The sequence below is a fragment of the Trachypithecus francoisi genome, unplaced genomic scaffold (assembly GCF_009764315.1).
Source record: "Trachypithecus francoisi isolate TF-2019V2 unplaced genomic scaffold, Tfra_2.0 Lachesis_group5, whole genome shotgun sequence".
In the NCBI taxonomy this organism is placed as follows: Eukaryota; Metazoa; Chordata; class Mammalia; order Primates; family Cercopithecidae; genus Trachypithecus; species Trachypithecus francoisi.
Window position 1 is genome coordinate 32,427,673 of NW_022681470.1, and position 21,532 is coordinate 32,449,204.

Sequence of the window (21,532 nt, forward strand, 5' to 3'; positions counted from 1 at the left end):
AGCACCATCTCAGCTCAGTGCAACCTCTGCCTCCTAGGTTCAAACGATCCTCCCATCTCAGCCTCCCAGGTAGCTGGGATTACCAGTGCACACAACCATGCCCAGCTAATCTTTGTGTTTTTTTGTAGAGACAGGGTTTCACCACGTTGCTCACACTGGTCTTGAACTCCTGAACTCAAGCCACTTGCCTGCCTCAGCCTCCCAAAGTGCTGGGGAATTACAGGCATGAGCCACTGTGCCTGGCCTATTTTTGTTATATATATATATATATATACACATACACACACACACACATAAATATATGTGTATATATATAGCCTGTGTATATATACACAACTCTATATATATAGCCTGTACTATATATCTATATATACTATGTATATATAGTATGTATACTATAGATACTATGTATACTATAGATATATAGTACAGGCTATATATATATGTGTGTGTGTATGTGTGTGTGTGTGTGTGTGTGTGTATATATATAGTACAGGCTATATATATATATATATATATAGTTGTGTTTTTTCCCACCCCCCAAGACAGAGTCTTGCTTTGCTCTGTCACCCAGGCTGGAGTGCAGTGGCTCATTCTCAGCTCACTGCAACTTCTGCCTCCCGGATTCAAGCGATTCTCCTGCCTCTGCCTCCCAAGTAGCTGGGATTACAGGCGCATGCCACCACGATGGGTTAATTTTTGTATTTTTAATAGATATGGGGTTTCACCATATTGGCCAGGCTGGTCTCAAGCTCCTGGGCTCATGATCTGCCCACCTTGGCCTCCCAAAGTGCTGGGATTACAGGCATGAGCCACTGCGCCCAGCCTCTGATATATTTTAATAGGTGTGCGTTTGTATAATATTACATGGTTGGATAAATAAAAAAACAGACAGATACATAGAAAGATGTACAATAGACAGAATTATTTTCCCACATAACTTTCTTAATCACCTTTCTTATTTAAGGTTTTTGGGAGGAACATGACAGAGGCATCTAAACATGTTTCTTATACACAGTGGATGCCCTAATGCCCAATTTGCAGCCCCCTTCTAAAAAGAGGTCCTTAGAAGGACTCTCATAAGAGTTCAGCCCTTACCTGGAGTCTACCTGGGTGTCATCTCCACTCAGTCTCCAAATATGTATCGAGGATTCACTACACACTAGGGACTGGGCAGGACTCTGGAAAGACAAAGGTGAGCAAAAGAGACTCTATCCTTTCTCTTTTGGAGCTTACAGTCTCCTGGGAAACATGGATATTAGTTAAGCAGTCTTATATATATGGTTAGAATATATATATATATTTCCAAACTGATACATTTATTTTGCTAGGCATAGTGGCTCATATCTGTAATCCCAACACTTTGGGAGGCCGAGGCGAGTGGACCACTTGAGGCCAGGAGTTTGAGGCCAGCCTAGCCAGCATGATGAAACCCCGTCTCTACTAAAAATAATTTTTTAAAAATTAGCTGAGCATGGTGGCTCACACCTGTAATCTCAGCTATTCAGGAGGCTGAGAATCACTTGAACACAGGAGGCTGAGATTTCAGTGGGCCAAGATCACACCACTGCACTCCAGCCTGGGCAACAGAGTGAGATTTTGTCTCAATAATTAAATATATAAATTTATTTTTTCTTGGCTCCTAACAGGAAATAACTGACAAATTTATATGTAACTTATATGTTTATAGAGGATATATTTTTATTTTAAATATTTTGAGCAAATTTGAGAAAATTGATATTGGATATATAAATTGTATATATTTCTATGCTTATAAATTCTAAACCCTCCAAAAGTGAGGAAATTATTACCAAGAAAGCAGTTATTGCCAATGGAGGTGAGGGTTTGTGATCAGGGTTCTCATTAGTAATGTGATCATTGTTCTCACATTACTATAAAGAAATACCTGAGACTGGGTAATTTATAAAGAAAATAGGTTTAATTGGCTCACAGTTCTGCAGACTGCACAGGAAGCATGATGCTGGCATTTGCTTGCCTTCTGGGGAGGTCTCAGGAAACTTACAGTCATGGTGGACAGCAAAGGGGGAGCCAGTACTTCACATGGCCACAGCAAGAGGAAGACAGCAAGGAGGGGGAGGTGCTACATACTTCTAAACAATCAGGTCTAGTGAGAACTCACTCACTATCATGATGACAGTACCAATGGGGATGGTGCTAAACCATTCATGAGAAATCTTTTCCCCTCATCCAGTCACCTCCCACCAGGCCCCACCTACAACACTGGGGATCACAATTCAACATGAGATTTGGTGGGGACGCAGATCCAAACCATATCGGGGTGTTCTTCTCGGTGTCTTAGTGATGTTCTATTCCTTGACCTGAAGGGTGGTCATGGGGAATTTGATTTATTGTTATTGATTAAATTTAATGTTTATGTTTTTTGTACACTTCTATGTATGTGTTATGTTTCACACTTTAAAATTTTCAAATGATAAAAAGAAACTTAGAAGGTTCTATGAGAACATGTAACCGTGGCACCTGGCTTGGTCTGGGGAGCCAGGGATGGCTTCCTGAAGGAAGGGGCATCTCAGCTGAGATCTTCAGATAAAAATGAGTTTGGCAGAGGCAGGAAGGTATGGCGAAATGGCCTGGAGGGGAGGGGAAGGAGGAAAAAGGGGAAGAACAGAGAACAGACACTAGGGAATGTGGGGAACTCACAAAACAGCCAAGCGTGGCTTGAGCTCAGGGTGTGAGAGGGAGCAAAGCTAGAGAGAGAAACAGGGACTGGATAATGTAGAGCCTCGTTAAGAACTTTCGCCTATGTCCTAAGATCAATGGGAAGTGCTTGAAGGTTTTAAGAGGGGAGTGACATGATCAGATATACATATTGCTGATACCATCAATGAAAGTGTAGAGAATAGACTGGGAAAAAGCAACAGGCCCCTTTCCACCATGTGAGGATGCAATGAAGAGGTACCATCTATGCAGGAGGCAACCTCTCACCCAAACATGAATCTGCTAGTGCTTTGATCTTGAACTTCCCAATCTCTAGAACTAGAATATCCAACGTATGCCTTCTAGCCATATAAGTGAACCTTCCCACAGCACTGTGGAATTATCACAAACTTTAGTTTCCTCAGTCTTAAGCAATATGACAGTCATCACCATGAAAACCACAGCATTGTCAAAAATGGCAACATCAGGAGTCTCAACAGACACAACTTCCACCACCTTAAATTCTGTACCTAAAATCACAAGTGTTCACAAAACACATCCCAGATGTTAACATCCATGATGACCATAGCTCTCAATAATTCAGTGACATCTGTTTCTTCATCAATAATAGTCATGGCAACGATTTATTCTAAAGAAAATAAAGGATCAAAATTTGGGGGGAAAAACAGGCAAGAGAGGATGTGGGGAAGATAGGAACTTGTTTTAATAGCAGAAGAGAAAGACGAAGGCAGTTTAAGGTGCTAGCGGGCTAGAAATGGAGAGGAATGTCCTGATGTAAGAGATACTAAGGAGGTAAAGTCAATAGAACTTGGCGATGGATGTGTTACACGTCTTCCCCAATGAATGTTTCAGGAGCTCAGAGACCTTCGTCACTGCTGGATATTCAGCACCTAGGACAGTTCCTGAAGCCTGGGTGTCTCTTACTTGAGGACTCTACAATGTGTTTGTGTTTCTGTACTTCAGAATGTGTCATGGAAACGAAAGTGGAGTGATGGGAGGAAGCATTAGAGGTGCCAAGTTCATAAAAAATGCAATAAGAAAAAAAAAGGGTTTAGAGTGTTTAGGAGCAACCCTGAGGTTTCCAGCACTTCTTTCATAGAATGGACAAATAAATGGAGCAGAAAATTGATTACTTAAATGATAGTAAATATGATAACAGAAGAACATATAAAGTTATTAGTGCTATTGGGTATGCTAAAGTACCAGTCCTCAAGAACATCTCAAAGATTACACAGATAAGTAATAAAAGGCCATACCAACACCCGCCAACTAATCATGTTACTCAGATGATACAGGCATCTACACTATGTTATACTCAGCAGTGCTATAGAAGACCAGGAAATGATAAGCAGCAATATATTTGGTGGGATCTTTGGATATGTAGGAGGAAGTCCAAGTTGTTGCTGATTAATGTTTTAAGTTAAAAATTGTGATTGTATAGATTTTCTGCAGTTTAGGCCTGAACCTTAATATGAAAGTAAAGTTGCATCTCAAATATCCCTCCTCAATCTCCTAAGGTGCCTGTAGTCAAATAAGGGTCTGAGGGTGTTGTTCAGTGAGTTTTCACAAGGAATGAAACTACCCTCCTTGTCTGTGGTCAGAGAAAGTACCTCTGCAAAGCAGAATATACTCTGTGACTAAGCAAACATCTTTTTCATTGGTTGTAGGTCAGCAAATGCCTGAGCAAGATCTGCATTTGAGGTTCAGACTTTTAAAGACCAAATCCAGGCCAATGATATAAAATATAAAAGAAAAATTGAAAGACAAAATGTGATCACAAATTATCACAAAGGCTGAGTATTTTTAAAATATTATTTTTTCAAAATAATTTATTTGATAGCATGTTATGAAATCCTTAAAGCAATGACTTTTTCATGAAGTAAATATGATAGACAAATAGCCCTTGATTATATGTAAATCAACAGAGAGGTGGAAGTGGGCAGGGCTGGGGAAATCAGCTTGAATGAGCCCCAATGTGGCATGTAAGGAGTGACAGCCAAGCACTCCAAGGGCATGAAGAAGCCACAGATCAACACTGGACTGAAAGGAAGATCCTTTCTCCCTGCCTATTCCTTGATGGCTCCAGAGAAAGAAGCCAGGCTCTCAGAAGGGGACTGCCTAAGCAAAGCCAAGGGAACTCTCCTGACTGTATGACCTTGCTGTTTGACCCTGTTGTCTACTTAACAGTCCATATGGAGTAAAACAAAATTGTGAATCTTTTTAGGAGGTCCACATTGCCTAAAACTTTGGATCCATGAGATCTTTGTTTAAAACCCCAAATGTATCCATAATAATTATCATGGACCCGTTTTCCCAATAGTAAGGAGGAATAATTGTCCAATAATGCTGACAGGCCAAGTACCAAGTTAACACAGACAAATGACCAGGAGATTTGATGAGATGAAGTTCACTGGAGACCTTGACAAGAGCAGTCTCTTTGGAGTAGTGAGGATGGAAGCCTGCTTGGGAGAAGAGAGACTGGAAGTGAGAATTGGAAACAGTGATGTTTCCAGTAAGTTTTGCTAGAGATGGGAGCTGAGAAATAGGGTGGAAACTAGAAGGACAGTAGAGTCAAGAGAGGCTTTCACTTTCTCAAGGTAGGAGATATCAGAACACATTTCTATGCTTACAGGAAAACAAAGTAGTAAGAGAGAAATTGAGGATTCAAGTGGTGATAATTGCAGGAACAGAGGTTTAGGAAGCATGAGAGGGTGTGGTCTAGGGCACTTGGGGAGGGTTGGCCTTGGCAAGAAGCAGGGCCATGGCACCCATGTATAAAAAGGGAAGGCCAAGAGGATGGGCACAGGGACAACAAGAGGTATGGAGTAGTGGCAGGGAGATGAGGGACTGCCTGTCTATAAAATACAAGGTAAGGTCATCATCTGAGAGAAGATTAAAAAGGGAGGGCAGCCATCTCTTGAGAAAGGAGAAATAAAATTGCGGAGGCAGGAAAGGTAACTTACTAGGAAAATATAGTGAGATTGCCAGACTATTTCTAGTATTCATTTGGGAATTATGATCATTATTGTTAAGTGACAACAGTCAGCACAACTATCTATTTTTCTCTGGCAATGTATAGTTGTTCAGACATAAGTGTGGGTAGACCAGAAACTGGGTTTAACCAGGTTGGAGTTTTGCCAGATGAATACAAGAAAAGAAGTCCAGAGAGATTTCTGCAGGAGATCAGTGGTAACAATGGATAGTAGACTCTAAGCCTGGTTAAGGTGAGGCCAGGGTGAGGCTATGGATGGCTAAAGAGAGGCAAGGTCAGAGGCTGCAACTGTGTAATTGCTGGAGTTGGAATACTAGAGCCAGAAGGAAAAGACAAGCTGTCAGGAGGCCTGAAGTCAAGACTTTGGAGACAGTACAGTTAATGACACTGTCAAGTCAAGGATATGGTCAGCAAGTAGGTAAGCCCTCTGATGCCAAGACCAAAGTTTGAGGGTCCTAATCTCTGCTCTTCTGACCCTGTGCACCATCTGTCCTTACAGGTAACGAGGGAGGTGGTTTCCTAGCAGGCATGATTTAAGGAACTCTGCTGAAGCCCCATCACCCAAATTCTCACTACAGAAGCCTGTAACTGGTTTCTAACATTCTGCCATTAAAGCTTCCTTTGGTTCTTGCCTTCTGCTTTCCATAAGTGCTACCACTAACCTATTAATTCATTATCAATCATTTATACATAGGTGTGATTTAGTGGCTCAGGGCCTTTCAAGTAGGACAGCGGCTGGCTGCAATCAGATTTTAATAGGCTATAGGGCATGGCCTTTGAAGAAGCAGCTGAATATGGGATCCTACACTGGGGAAAGGAGGTAGGGAAATCAATATTTGTTGAGTACCTACTATGTGTTATGCTCTTTCCAAGAGCTTTGCATAGGTGATATTTGAGATTCCATTGTTTCCTCCTACTCAAGGAACAGAATAGGTAAGAGAGAAATGCCTGTTATTTACCCAGGCTCCCGAGCTAATGAGTGATGAAGCCTTGGAGAAGTGTTTGGATCAGAGGGAGAGGCATTCAAGAGGAGAAATGCAAGGACCTGAGGCACATCTTGGTGAACCTCACAACCCTAGTGTTCCAGTTCCTTTCCTGAGGTCCTCATATCCTATGTGTGGCTATTTTTTATTCTCCTTAGCAGGTTGTTCCTTGAGGAGTTTTTCCTTCCTTCCGTTTTTTTTTTTTTTAACAATAATTTAAATTTTTATTAGGTGATTCAGCCGCAGTATAAATACCCCCATTTGAATTGCTGACACATAAATCAATAGGGAAGCATTTTCCTGGAGTGGAGCCCCTGGCATGGGAGCCTCCCAACCACATCCTCTTTCCAGAAGAGAAGGGATTTAGCAAGCAGAATGGACAATTTTCTTAAATAAGCCACAGTTAGAGCAAACAGAATGAGCATTCAAGTTTCTGGTCTAAGGCCTCTCTTTCTCTCTCTCTCTGTCCTCCTTTCAAGACAGGGTCTTGCTCTGTCTCCAGGCCAGAGTGCAGTGGTGAGATCATAGCTCACTGCACCGTCAAACTCCTGGCCTCAAGCAATCCCCTGCCTCAACCTCCCAAAGCACTGGGATTACAGGCATAAGCCACCATGCCTAGTATTTTCCTTCCTCCCTCCCTCCCTTCCTGTTCTTTCATTCATTTATTTCTGTATCTCTCATTCTCACTAAACAATCTTGCTTTTAATCTCTATATTACCAATCTGAGTGGTGTCATTTTTATGAAACTATCTAGAATGAATGAATCACTGTGGGTGGCTGGGAACTGGCCTTAAGTTGTTAAAACGAGAACAGCACGGCATCCCCCAGCATTCTACCAAAGATGAGGAATCTGGCAGCTATGTGGGTCCCATCTCCTCATCCCAAGTCCTTCCATCACTCTTGGACTTGGAGATCTTGCAGTAAAAGCTGTGACTAACATAAAAGAGCATCTCCATCGTGAATAAAATTGAGCTAAGTTGCTCCTGTAATTCTCTGATGAAAGAGGCAACAAACTTGCATCCTACAACGTAGCTTAAGATCTCATGCCTAAGGTACTCTGAGCAGTTGGTAATTCTCTCCATTAGTATTCTGAAGGGAAAACCAAATTCCAATCTCCTTTTTCAGTATCATCTCACCATTCTCACTACCACGTGCACCAAGGCCCAGTGCTTCTCTGTTTTAGCCACATCACATTTCTTGGTTACCTTCCAATATGCCTTTTCTAGGACTCTGAGCCTTTGCATATGCTGTTCTTTCTACTTGGAGTGCCCCTTCTGGGTTGGCAAAGCCCTACGCACCCTTAGTATGCAACCCACCTGTCATCTCCTTCGTGGAACTTAATAAGATACCCTGAGCAGAATGAGTCACCCTTCCCTCTTCTACTTGACACAGCTGGTTCCTAGACATTAGCACAATGCTAGGAAGTTATCTTTGTGACTCCCCCTCTACTCCAACCAGATTGGAAGATCCTCAAAGACAGGGAGCCATCTGTCACTGAACTTCACCTTTAGTGAAACCACGGTTTTCAGCCTTTAATGAAATGACTGGCACAGAGAAGATCTTTAATAACAGCTTGTTGAAATAGAGAACACTGGATGAAAACCCATTTGTTCATTCACTCAACCAATATTTACTGAATGCCAACAGAATTCCAGGCTGGGAATGCAACTGTGAGTAAGACAGATAATGTCTTTATTCTCACCAGGTTTATATTCTGTTGAGAGGGAACAGACAATAAGGAAGAAATAACAAATATATATACTATGTTGGCTGGTGATAAATGTGATAAACAAAAATAAAGTGGGAGAGTGGTGACAAGGAGAGTTATTTTACATAAGAGTACTATAGTGGGCTTCTCTGTGGAGCTAACATTTGAGGCTACTGATCTGCAGCACACACAGGCTTTGTCTTCTGTGGTTAGTGGAGGAATGAGGTGGAAGATGCTTCCTTTGCAGTGGCCATGCTCAGTGACTCAGGCTCCCAAGATGTCTGTCTGGGAGCAGAAAGCCAACGATATTTGACTTAAAGGAAGCTTGTCCTCTATAGCATTCAGCACTAAGTTACTAAGGAAGCTACCTCAGAACACATTGTAGAAATAAGAGGACTTGAAAGACCTGGTACCAAAGTCTCTAAAGGACACCCCAGGCCCTGCCCAGTATCCACAGAGATACTGCAGAGCCCACAGAGCTGGTTCTGTCTTCTGGCCATCGGAACAGTGGGTCTTTTTGACCGTTGTGATTTCAATGACCAGCCCAATTACAGGACAACAAAGGGAACCATAAATGTTTCAACTGACAGGTCTGGGTTAGTGTGGTTGCGATCTCAATTCTGTCACTTATTGCCCTGTGCTATCTTGGGCAAGTCACTGAAACTCTATAGCAATTCTCCCATGTATAAATTGGAAGTAATTAATAACAGTCATTTTGCTTACCTTCACCAATGGTTGTGCAGATCAAATATAGCATATGACTATGAAAAGTATAAAACACAAACAAAATGCAGGAAATTATTATTTCTACTGGGGGAATAAATATTTTCAGAGTACCAATTAAGTGCCCAGAGTCCTATATATGTTGCCTTATTCAATTTTCACAAAATTATGGACAGTAATTATTATTCCCATGTTAGAGACTAGAAAATGAAGGCTCAGAGAGGCTCAATGATTTCATTAAGGGGGGACAGCGGGCAGAGCCAAGATTCTGGTTCACGTTCACTGACTCCAGAACTCATGCTTACTCTGTGTCCTGCTGCCTGTGGGTAGTTGTTCCAAGCCTGGCATGGGTTCTCAGCCCTGAATCACCTTACCCAGAGCTGTGATGCGCCCCCCTGCCAACTGTCTCTGCTCAGCACCTGATGCAAGAACTAAACCCTAGCTTCTAACCCAGCCTACACTGGGGTTTTCAGGCCTGCCGGGACCCCAGTGCACCTCCTCTGGTATGAGTCTGTCGGCATGGTTTGCTGCTGTGTCTGGCATGTTGTGAGTGGCTATAAAGTGCTGAACATTCCACCTGCTTCTTCTGCTGATACCCTGCTGTCATCTCCATCTCTGACTCCAGAGCAGGGATATGCCTGGGCTGCCCTTGCATTGCCCCATACCCCCACCAGCACCCCCTACCTCCCCTTGAATCTTCTGGAGGCTCTGGCTACCATTAGTGCTCAATTTAGGGCCTCACAGCTGAACAAGAAACCTCCACAGGAACAAATTGGGCTTGGCTGTATCTGCCATCCATATTCCTGCCCAGCTGGACCAATCATTTCAGAATCCATTTTAGGAATTCATTTTTCGTGATGGCAGATCAGAGTTAAAAGAAGTGGCCCACAAGTGGATGAGTAGTTACAACTTTGGCCCAGATAATCTCCAAAGTGAATAAGCCACAAAGTGAATGAGGCTTTTGTGGATAGACAAGAATTGACACTACCTTGTGAGACTGGATGAAGGAAAACCCATTTAAGAAAATTCACTTACTTTGGACCTGTATTCTTTTCTCATCTCGTGAGAGTTAGATGCGGCCTTGTTAAAAAAACAGAATGACTCCCCAAGGAAGAGGGGTAGGACTGGCAGAACCAAGCCCCATAGAGAAATAATGACTGTTCTGGTCTTACTTTCAACCTGACCTTTGTAGTTCAGACCAAGCTTGTAAGGACTGTAATTGTCCAGCTCCTTGTGCCACTCTCTGGCAACGGGGAACCTGGAAGGTTTCTGCGTGATGCTCAGAGGCAGCACAGTCATTAAGTGCACAGAATCCCTGGGTTCAAATTCTGGCTCTGCCGTTTGTCACATGTCTTCAGGCAGGTTTTGTAAACTTTGTGTCTTGGTTTCCCCACTTGTAAAATGGGGGTAACAATAGCACCTCATTCCAAAAGAGATTGTTGAGATCAGTTAGTTTCTATACATGAAATACTTAGATCATTGCCTGAAAATAGTTTTTGTCATGTAGACGTTAGCAATTATTTTGCTATTGAAAATAGAGGTGGAGCTATTTGGGGACCCAGCCGGTGATTTCTGAACCAGGAGATCCTAAACATCCCCAAATCAGAGCTCAGGTAACCATTTGCCACAGTTCCTCTTTCATCACTGGCAGGCTCTGGTCAGGCCAGTTGCTGAGCCTGGCTCTGGAGTGAGATGCAAAACGTTAGAAGTAAAAATGCAATTTTTCCTCTCTTGTAGGCTTTTGCCACTGGAAAATAATCTCTTTAGCAATATTTGACCTTAAGAACTTAAAATGAAAAGGTCAAAACATTTCAAATAGTGGGAGCTGGGTCCTTTCCCAGATTTCCCACTGTCACAGAGTTAGTGAATGTCAGGTGTGGTTGCCAGAGGCCCACAGGACCCCTCCTCCCCACAAGAAATAGTGAAAACAGTGGAAGAGGGTGAGTGCAGAGAGAAAGAGAGGTCTCTGCCCTTCTCACTATCTCCTGGGCCTTCAGTCACAAAGAAGGATGCTGCTTGGGAGGGCTCTGTTGGGTCAGAGTGAAGACATGGCGGGAGAAGTCACCCCAGGCCCTCTCGGGACTTTCGTCCCTTTCCCTCCCGGTCTCCAAGAATGGCTGCCTGTGTTTCTCATTCTCACTAAATTAAGCTGATAAAACACAAATGGAAAAAGGGGTAGGGGTAGAGGGGAGGGCATGGCACACTCTTGCCTTGCATTTTAATAACTCAGGCATGGTGCCTCAGACCATTTTTAATGAGAGATTGACTGATAGTGGTCTCCTCCCCACACCCCACTTGGAACAGATCACGGTGCAGATCAACAGCATGCTTTCCTCCCTTCAAGAACATCTCACCTGGCCCCGCTCCTGGATGAAGGGTGGCCCACAACGAAATTCAAGCCCTTGGCATGATTTGCTGACCTCTCAAGGGTCCAGTATGGAAGGGCATCCCTAGTTAGCCAAGACACACTTCCCAGGGAAACCACGCCCCAGTGGGTTACACTGCTGCTTCTTTCCTTGTGAGGGAGTCAGTAATGAGGACATAGCCAGGCCCCACCAAGGGCAACTTCATGGAGATAAGAGCTATCTTATTTGGTCAGCCAACCTTCCCTTGAGCTCAGAGGCCTTGTAGCCAGGGAGAGCTGGTGACAGCATGAGAAGGGAAGAGGGCTCAAGGCCACTGCCTGTCTCAAGAATGCAATGTCTCATTCCTGCAGCCAACCTCAGGCCAAATAGGGCCTCCTCCACTCCATGGGGAGAAGATATGTCAACATATGTTGACATATATGAGGGCAACCTTGTGCCCCTGATCTCCAGCCTTGAAATACACACTTCCTGTCTGGAATTCCCACAAAGTGAGTACTCTATTAATTGAAGAATCTCTATGTGCTAAGGGCTGTTACACGTCTTTTTGTAGAAAATGACATCTCATTTAAGAGACACAGCAATTCTGAGAGGTAGGAGCTATTTACCCCATTTCATGGGTGAGGAAACTGGGCTCAGAGAAGTCAATGGATTTCCCCACAGTTAGTTTCCCCACAGTTACACAGCTAGTAAGTGGCAGAGCCAAGATTCAAACTCTTGTTGGTCAGAGTTTCATTGAGTGTTTCTGCCTGGTGAGCATGGGCAGCAGGGGATGCAAGGTCAGTGGAGACACTTAGACGGTGGAACTGGTCAGGTGGGCTTTGCAGTCACATCCCATCTGGAGGTCTGAGGAGCAGAAACCTGGCAGCTTCCAAGGTAGATGAAAAGCCCTACCTGCCTCAAATTGTTTTATTTAAAGCCAGGCTCCTGACTGTTTGAAGCAGCTTGGTTTTGGCAGTGCCTTTCCCTTTTTGTCTTTCTTCTTCCTGTTTCTAAACAGCCCTAGCAGGAAAGGGGAGCGCATCGTTGCTGGGTGCCTCACTTGCAGATGCTCAAAAGACCTCTGTCCCTCCCATCCCATGGCTGGCTCCAGAGCAAGGCAGCTGGGCTATGTGTGAGCGAGTGGGCACACGTGCTCACAGATAGCTCTCATTTGCAGAAAGGCAGGAAGCCCTGCATTGATCTGCACCTGAAGTATAGATACAGATGAAGTCTTTTGCTTTTATAGTGAGTTTCACTGGCATTAAACTTCATTTATATCTCTATAAATATATACGGCTTTGAATGGGAGGCTTTATGGCTTGCTTTACAAGTTCCACCTCTCTGTGGCACAGACTGGGTCACCGTGAGGAGACAGTCCCTTTATAGGTGGCTCTGGCCTCTGCCCTTTTCAACATAGCCACTTGCGGGGCTCTCATCTGGTGTTCAGGGCCCTGTCCATCTGCCCAGCTGGCCATCTCTCCTCCCAGCACCTGGACAGACATGAGCTCTCCAGCCCTGGCGCTGCCCTCTCCTCTGTCTGCCTGTGCCCTGTCACCCCTGGCTCACAGCTGACCAGTGTGAGGAGGGAGAGAGGGCACTGTGACTGTCAGCTGATCTTCTCTCCACACCTGTCCCTGGGCCCAGGCACCACAGCTGACCTTGGTATTGACAAATTCACAGGGAACATCAGGAGGTACTTACACAGGACAAGCTGGCAAAATCTGGTTTATTATGGTGTATGTTTGACAGAAATCCATTTAGATAAACAGACTATCCACACAAATGCCAGTGCTCAGTGGCTACAGGCCTTACAATACTTCATGAAGCAGGCAGCAGCTTCTCTCCCGATGCACTTGTGGAGATAAATTCAAAGTAATCTATATAAACTCAAACCTTTGAAATTGCACATCGTCAAAAAATTCAAACAATTACTCTAGCCCAGCCAGGAGGTGGCTGTTAGATGTTCTTCTTATGGAAAACATAATTATAAAGGAAGGAAAAATGTTTCATAAATAAAATTCATAATGGCAGAAGAACCTGGAGGGAGGGGAAGGTAGAAAAAAGGAAACTCAAATGTTCATGGTATCTGGCTAACTGCAGAATAGGGCTCAGAAACCCTCCTTAAGGCTCGAATTAATTTCAGTCTAGTACAATTTCAATGTAATTAATTGGGAAGAGGCACCTTTCAGGTATTTAAAAATATCAGATTGGTTCTTGGTGCTAAAAGAGTAGGAGAAAAAATAGCCAACATATGCTTCTAAAATCAAGGTGATGTAAAACAAGGGCCAACCCAACCCATTAGCACTTGAGGAGCATATAAAATCCAGGTCGGCCCAGATAATTGCTACCTTGTTGAAATACCAAGTACCCCGAGCTACACCCAGTCCCCAGGCCATATTAAATAGCAGGTGGCACAATCTGGGCTAGAGGACATGTTCCATGCCAGACACTGTACCAGGGACTTTGTACTCATGACCTATTTAATTCTCATAAAAGCAACTTAAAGAAGATGTGATTATCTCTATAGGCTTTTGGGGATGAGGGAAGGAGGGGACGCGTAGGAATTCGAAGTTCAGTTTCCTGTTAATAACTCCCAGGTCTTGCTTCTTGATGCCTTTACCCCATGGGCTCTGTGTACATGTGGCCCAGAGCAGGGGAGGGATGACTAAGATACAATCAGCAGAGAGAGTGGAAGAACTTAGGCTCTGAGCAGGTGCAGTGGCTTCTGCTTATAATCTCAGCACTTTGGGAGGGAGGCCAATGTGGGAGGATCACTTAAAGCCAGGAATTCAAGACCAGCCCGGGCAATATATAAAGATCCCCATCTCTACAAAAAAAAAAAATCAAAAAATTAGCTGGGCATGTAGGTGCATGCCTGTAGTCCCAGCTCCTCAGGGGGCTGAGGTGGGAGGATGGCTTGAGTCCAGGAGGTGGAGCCTACAGTGAGCCATGATCACACCACTGCACTCCAGCCTGGGTGACAGAGTGAGATCCTGTCTGAAAAACAAAACAAAACAAAAACAAAAACAAAAATAACAACAACAACACCAACAAAGTAGGCTCTGTTCCAAACAGATTTGATCGAAAACCAGCCCTGCCACCTACGAGCTGTGTGGCCTTGGGCATGGACGTTAGCCTCTCTGAACCCCTCAAGAGCTTGGTTTTATAAAATGTGAGGGCTTTATAAAAACTTTCTGATTTTCTATTGGTTCTGTTCAACCCAGAAGAAAGTCATTTAGTATCACTATGCCTCAGTTTTCTCACCTGTAAAATGGTGACAATAGTATATATCATAAAGTTTTACTCACTAAATGATGTAAAGTATTTAAAATGTTCATTAATAGTAAAGACAGAAAACATTTATTAAGGGCATTCTTTGTGCCAAACACTTGGCCAAAATTTATAGTAAGCACCCAGTAAGTGTTGGCTAGCCTTATCATTAAGCCATAGAAAGACTCAAGCTGCCAGGACTCAGGAATGTGAATTTTTAGGTGGACTAGGGTCAAAGACCAAATTCCAGCCCAGAGATGTTGCTAATGTTAGCCATCCTGGGTTGATAATGTCCTAGGACCAATGTTCCAGGCTTCCCCCTTTGTCTTTCCTCATACCATGTGGTTTGAGGAGGACACATCCAGATTTAAGTAATCACAACTTCCTCCTGGGTCCTGGTAATAAACCTTTATTGAGTCATTTATAGCCAGAGCGTGAGACGTTATTATAGAAGCCAAGTTGGGGTTCCCTTGACAGTACCCTGCTGTAGGATAGGGGTCCCTAGGAGACCAGGCTGGAACCCTTCAATAAACTGTAATAGGTCTGTTGGATCATTTGTCCCTGACCCCAGAACTCCTTCCCCCATTTTGAAGTCTCACCTTGTAATACGTAACCCAGAGACATGCTCCCCAAGGGCGAGGGCTGCACTTCTTCCTGCCTGCTAGTACCTCTCTGGGATAAGATTGGGGCACTTGAGCGGGGAGAATAGATGACAGTTTAGCCTCCATGCTCACTTAAACTTTGGCTGTTGTACTGATTAGCAATGAGATTCTGAATATAGAAGATAAATCCAATTCATTCATGTGTACCAGCCCCATGTATCCTCCTCCATTTGCCTCCAAGAAGTCACCTGCTTGAACTTCATAGCGAAAGGGAACAATTTTAACTCATGGGAGTGTCATAACAAGAAAGTTTCCTTTTCTTACTTCATTGGAGAGTAAAGCAGAGGCAATTGGCAAGAATTAAAGGAGGGGAATAGGAAGCAATGCAAGCATCCATTGATGGATGGATGAATAAACAAAATGTGGTACATACATACAGTGGAATATTATTCAGTCATAAAAAGGAAGGAAGTTCTGATACATGCTATAACATGGATGAACCTTGAGGACGTTATGCTAAATAAAATGAACTAGCTAAAAAAGGACAAATATTGTATGATTTCACTTACAAGTAGTACCTAGGATAGTCAGATTCATAGAGATAGGAAGTAGAAGTTGCCAAGGGCTGGGGGAGGAGGAAATGGAGAATTAGCATTTAATGTGTACAGAGTTTCCATTTGGAAAAATGAGAAAGTTCTGAAAATGGATGATGGTGATGATGGTTACATACAATGCAAATGTACTTAGTGTCACTGAACTATATTTTTAAAAAGGAGGGAAAGAGAAAAAAAAAAAAACAAGATTGCTTGAATTCCCTTTGCCAACTGGCATATTATTAGCTTGATGTGTTCAAAATTTACCAATACAGTTGTAACTCAAAGTCGTGTTTCCAAGGCAAAAATACGGTGGTTCTTACATGTGATTGGAAATAGTTTTTGAACAACCCCATTCCAATTCCACCTTCCCCACTGGACTGTCTCTTAAGAAGATGAAACTCTAGTTAGGTAGGAAATCTCATCTTTATTAGCATAGCCCATAATCAAAATGAGGCAAAAGTGTATTTCTGTACTTCTGCCAAATCACCTACTGGAAATGGCTTGTGGACATCATTCAACTTTGTATTTCCATATTAGGGAGTCCTCACTTTGGCTGTCTTCTAACTTGCTATGACATGGTGGTTTAGCAACCAACACTTTACTCTGTGGGATCCCAGCTGGCAGAGATGATTCAGGAGCCTTCTCCTAAAAGAGCTGGCTGGATGCATTGAGTACATTCTCAAAGGCAGGTGACCCCAGAAAGGGGCAAAACCCTGGAAGAAGGTGCTATAGTAAAGTCTCCAAATGGAGAGAGGCAGAGGACATGAGCACCTTCTGAACATGTAAATAGGTCTGTGACCTACCTGGACACATTTTAAGCTCTACTAAAGATTCTAATTTACTGATTAATCTGCCAGAAACTCTGATTTTCTTGTGGAAGACCCTATGTACAAATGGTGCACAAAATTCCCCATCTTTATCCAGTGACCCTTAAATGAGGGACAGAGTAGAAGAGAATTGGACAGGCAACGTGTCCAAACTGGTTATATATGTTTGTACACGTGTGCTGATACCACACATGTACACACACACAAACACACATTCACCAAAGTTACCAAACCTTCTGATAACTCCATTAGTTCTTGATGGTAAAATGCAAAAGAGTAATACCTTACCCAGCCCTCAACCCAGGGATGGGAGCAGGGTGGATGGAGACATCCCTGGATAGAGCTATGTTGGTACATGGGTTTCTGTAAGTGGCTTCTGGTTCTAAATTTACTCTTAAATAAAGAGAAACAGCACCCTCCTCCACCATGACCTTTGTGGATAGGGATGAATTTCATGGCATAAGCTCTATCATAATGAACTCTCCTCTTTCTTTCTTTACTAAGCTCACATAGATACTCTTTCCTCAGCTCACTCTCCTGGAGCCCAGATGGGGAGATTCATGAGCAGCCACCAACTTGGAATATCGAATTCTAAGTTTTTAATAAAAATTTCAAAATCATCTCTATGAACTCCATCAAATAACTCAGGTCAGCTCTGAGGCAGTTGCCTGCAGGAGCTTCTACAGTTTCTATTCACATTTGATTGTTGGTTTCTATAAACACAGTTGAAATGACCACTTGGCTTTCTAACACCATGACCTTAAGGCTGGGGTGCAGAATGTACCCCTCCCACATCTTTGCTACTTACCCAGTAACAATAGCCTCAGAACTCTGAGGTGTTCTCTTGAAAGTCTAGGGTTTACATACCACATCTATTAAGTAATACATTCAGCAATACATTTCCACTGCAAAATGTAGCAGCATAAGCTATGTTGATAGAAGTCAGAAAGTGATGGGGTTGGGAGAGGGAAAAATTGGAAAGAAGCACAGAGAACTTTTGTGCATCTTTTTTGGGGTACTCAAGTGTACACAATTGTCAAAACTTAATCTGAATACTTAAGATCAGCACATTTTATTATATACAAATTACACATCATTTTTTTCAACAACAAAAAAAGTAACAGTGGCCCTTTCCAGGTAAAAGATGGCAACCTATGGCCATGGAGAATAGGGCAGAGCAGCTGACCTCCTCCTTCCATCTTTCCCCACCACTCCTCATCTCCCCAGTCCTGGGGGGCAGCCCAGCAGTCTCCCCTGCACAGTGAAGTGGGGTTGGGCATGAGAACTTAGTGACTTTTTCTCCAGATTTCTGGCCAGATGTGACAGCCAGGAATGCTGCAGAAGTGGTATTATAGGTAAAGTGAGTTTGCATCCAGTTTCCCACTCCTCTTCTAGTGGTTCTATACGTGGTCAGAGCCCAGTCCTCTCCTGCTCCTTAGTCATCCTTGCCACATTCAGAGCCACAAAGGACTCAGTGAAGGTGGTCCCAGAAAATGTTCATAGAGAGAACAGTCACCTAACACCCAAAGCCAAGACATCTATAGCAACATGCCCCAGATAGGGTGGCTTCAGCTGGGATCTCTGGGGCACAGTGATGTGGCAATTAGGTGCATGACATCAGTTCAGCCTAGATGCCACCAGCCCAGGGTTGTCTCTTTGCAGTAAGCCCAGAGACCTCTCTACCTGACTCTTGGCCATCTTATTAGCTGAGAAGTAAAGGCCAGCAGCACCTTGAGACTTCTGATTGATTCTCATTCTTCACCAGAGAGAGGCCATTGCTCCACACTGAGTTCCCTAAAAGGCTGTGGCTACAAGTCTACCCATTGGGGAGCAATTCATACCTTCTCTCCTGCACATGAACATTACTGCATTTCCTAGGTGAGGGAATATTAGCAGGTTAGAAGTTCTATTTCCGCTTTTGCTATCCTCTGGCCTCCCACTTTAAGCATCTGTCTCTCCATTTATAAAATGGGTCCAATAATGTCACTGAGCACTTTTTTTTCCAGAGAATTTAAGGGCATTAATAAGATAACGACCACTAAGTATGGTGACTTCAGTAATAAACGGTAGCTTTGGACAGGGTCCACTGCAAGGGCATAATTTTTAAAAAATCCTTACGGATGTGTCATGCAGAAATCCATCCACTCGCTTGTTCAAACCGGAAGATTTCAAGGACAGGAGGGTTTGGAGTGTTAAAATATTGAATGAGTCAGTGTTGGTTTCTGATGCTCTGCATTTATCTATTTCAGTCTTTCTTCCTTACCCTTACAACCTCTGACTTCACTCTCTTCCTGGATGCATTCTACTTCCTGCCATTCTAGGGAGATGCTAAGATTTCTGGATCCAATGGCAAGCATAGTAAAAAAGAAAAGTGGTGCCATTTCACTTAGAACTATGTCTCTCACCCAGAAGGCTCCCAGCCAGAGGTGGAGAGTGTTTTTTTCATCTTGGAGAAGGGGCCCATGGTGCTGAATTAAAAATAAGACAAAGAATCACCATTCTAGGGTTCATTTGGGGTTGGAAAGAGTGAAACCACCCCACCCTGCGTATGTATCTCCCCTGTCTCAACACACTTGAAGAAAGTGACCAGAATCATAAATAGTTAGGGGTCAAATCAAGGGAAAACTTGCTCCTACAACAAGCCACATCTCTTTCAAGTTCCCTGTAGGATGCTGGCTCCACGGAGACTTGAATGATTGAAGGAAATCCTCAACACCACTTGTTGAATGACTCAATCAGGTAGGCGTGGCCAGGACTGAATGGGGCAGGGGCAGGCATATACTGTCTCCAAGACAATACCAAAGCAGATGCAGGAAATTGACTGAACATACTTCAGAGAGGCAGAAAGCAGGAGAGATAGAATAATACCTTGCAAAAAGTAGTAGCAGTGAAGAATTAAGTAATAATGAGTTACTGTTTGCAGAGCCTCTCAGTGCTGAAGGAGAACAGAGTACCTCTTGAAGCCCTCCTGAGTCTGGGACAAGTCTAAGTTTGTTTCTGCTTGCCCTAGACATATAGAGACAAACCTTTCTTCTTAGTTGTTTTCACTACCAGATGCCCCAGAAAACAGGGCAGAACAGATTTTGTCCTCTTTCCAACCACCCATAGCCAAGGATGACAGAAAAGTGGAGGGTACCTCCTGCCTCCTTGCAAATGTAATATAACCCACACCAGCCAATCTCTGCCAAGCTCAAGACACTAGCACTTTCCTACAACCATGAAGTCAGAAGGGACCTCAGCCCCCCAAAGCCGCCCCAGCCTGAGCTTCACCTGTTGCACCTGCCCACTTGCCATGGGTTCACACCAGGAGAGAAAGTAAAAGGTCAGGTTGGTCTCTCTCCACAGCAAGATAGGAAACTGATATTTTACAAACCACCTCTTTAAAGCTCTTTCAGAGGTGCATAACTTTTAACTCTACCTCCACTCCCAACCCCCAAGGCTTCCTTTGCAACTCTTTCTCACCATGGATGGCTTGTCGGGAGAGAGTTAAAGAAGGTGCACGACTAATTCCCCAAACCCTCTCTCTTATCTACAGACAAAAAGAACAGCCCTACATGGAGACACGCAGAAACCACCGGCAATTTAGCTCAGACCTCACCTGTCTTATGCAACAGTACACACACACATACACACACACACCCGCAAGGCCAGAGTCCACATCCCCCTTTAATTCGGTAAACATAGTTTTGCGCCTTTCTTTTCTCTACGCAGTACCCGACTCTACTGGCAGCAGAGAAATAGATGTAACCTTGGTGCCAAATGCCTTGCAGGAACACACAGACACACAGGAACCAAAATGCATCTCATAGCTCTCCTTGGTGCTGAAATCACGTTAACGAGAAAATCAAAGGAGCGAGTGCTCCGGACTTACCCAGGCTGGGGGTGGGCGGCCGGGGAGCGAGAGGAGCTTCCTGGGAAGAAAATTCTTGTCTGCTCAGGTTGGAGCCAGCTGATGCACTCACCTAGAGAGCCCACCTCTCTCCCTTCTCTTCCGTTCCTCCTTTTCTGGGAGGAAGAGATAAGGCTTCACGAAAGAAATGAAACCCAAGCTGTCAGGGCTACGGGTGGAAGGAGAATGAGGAGGTAACCAAAATAAGATCAAAAAGTCAGGTGGCTTCACTCCACTAGTGGTAATTCCTTGGGTCAGAGAGGACCCCCTTCTCTCACTCTCCCTGGGTCTGCCCCTGTCTCCTCTGCGTGTTGAGCCAACAGCCTTAGCACAGTCGGTTCCTGCCTCTGACGTGAAAGAGAGAAGGAAGCCTGAGACTGCTTTGCTCTCTCTCTCGCTCTCTCTCTCTCTCTCTCTCACGCGCTCTCTCTTTTCCCCTCTTGCTGAAATTTCAGCAGCATGATTTTTTTTAAGCCTCCGTTTTTTCCATCCCCCTACAAGCAGCCCCCTAGTGGACAGAAAAGAAAAGCATTATAAATCCTCTTAAACAGTCCAGATTCAGGCTCAGGAATACTCCCCGCACCCAACTCTTGGGGCTGCCTCTGCATAGCCAGGGTCCTGAAGAAGATAGAGGATTCCCTCTGACCAACCCAGATAGGAAGAGAAAGGGGGAGGATGGAAGCTTTTGCAGATCCTTTGCCCATGATTGTAGGAGAAATCCAGGGTAGAATGGGATGGGCGAGTGGTTGGGATATGGGATAGAATGTTTTGGAATAAGGTGAGTCGTGGGGTTCTCAAGTGGTTTGAGGTCCTCGCTCAGCAGAAGAAACCCTCCAAAAAGTCAGGGTCTGCAGCCAAGTGAAGTATGTGTATACGTAGCACGACCTTAGGCATGGGAAT

The 21,532-nt window shown here is 43.9% G+C and overlaps 1 protein-coding gene across 1 annotated transcript in view; it reads right to left on the reverse strand.

The window, feature by feature from the left end:
- TNR (tenascin R) overlaps nt 1-21,146 on the reverse strand; it is a 425,799-nt gene extending 404,653 nt beyond the window's left edge. The window contains exon 1 of the mRNA XM_033199012.1: nt 20,615-21,146. The gene's annotated coding sequence lies outside the window, so the exon portion shown is untranslated. The remainder of the gene's footprint in view (nt 1-20,614) is intronic.
- Nucleotides 21,147-21,532: the final 386 nt, after the last annotated feature.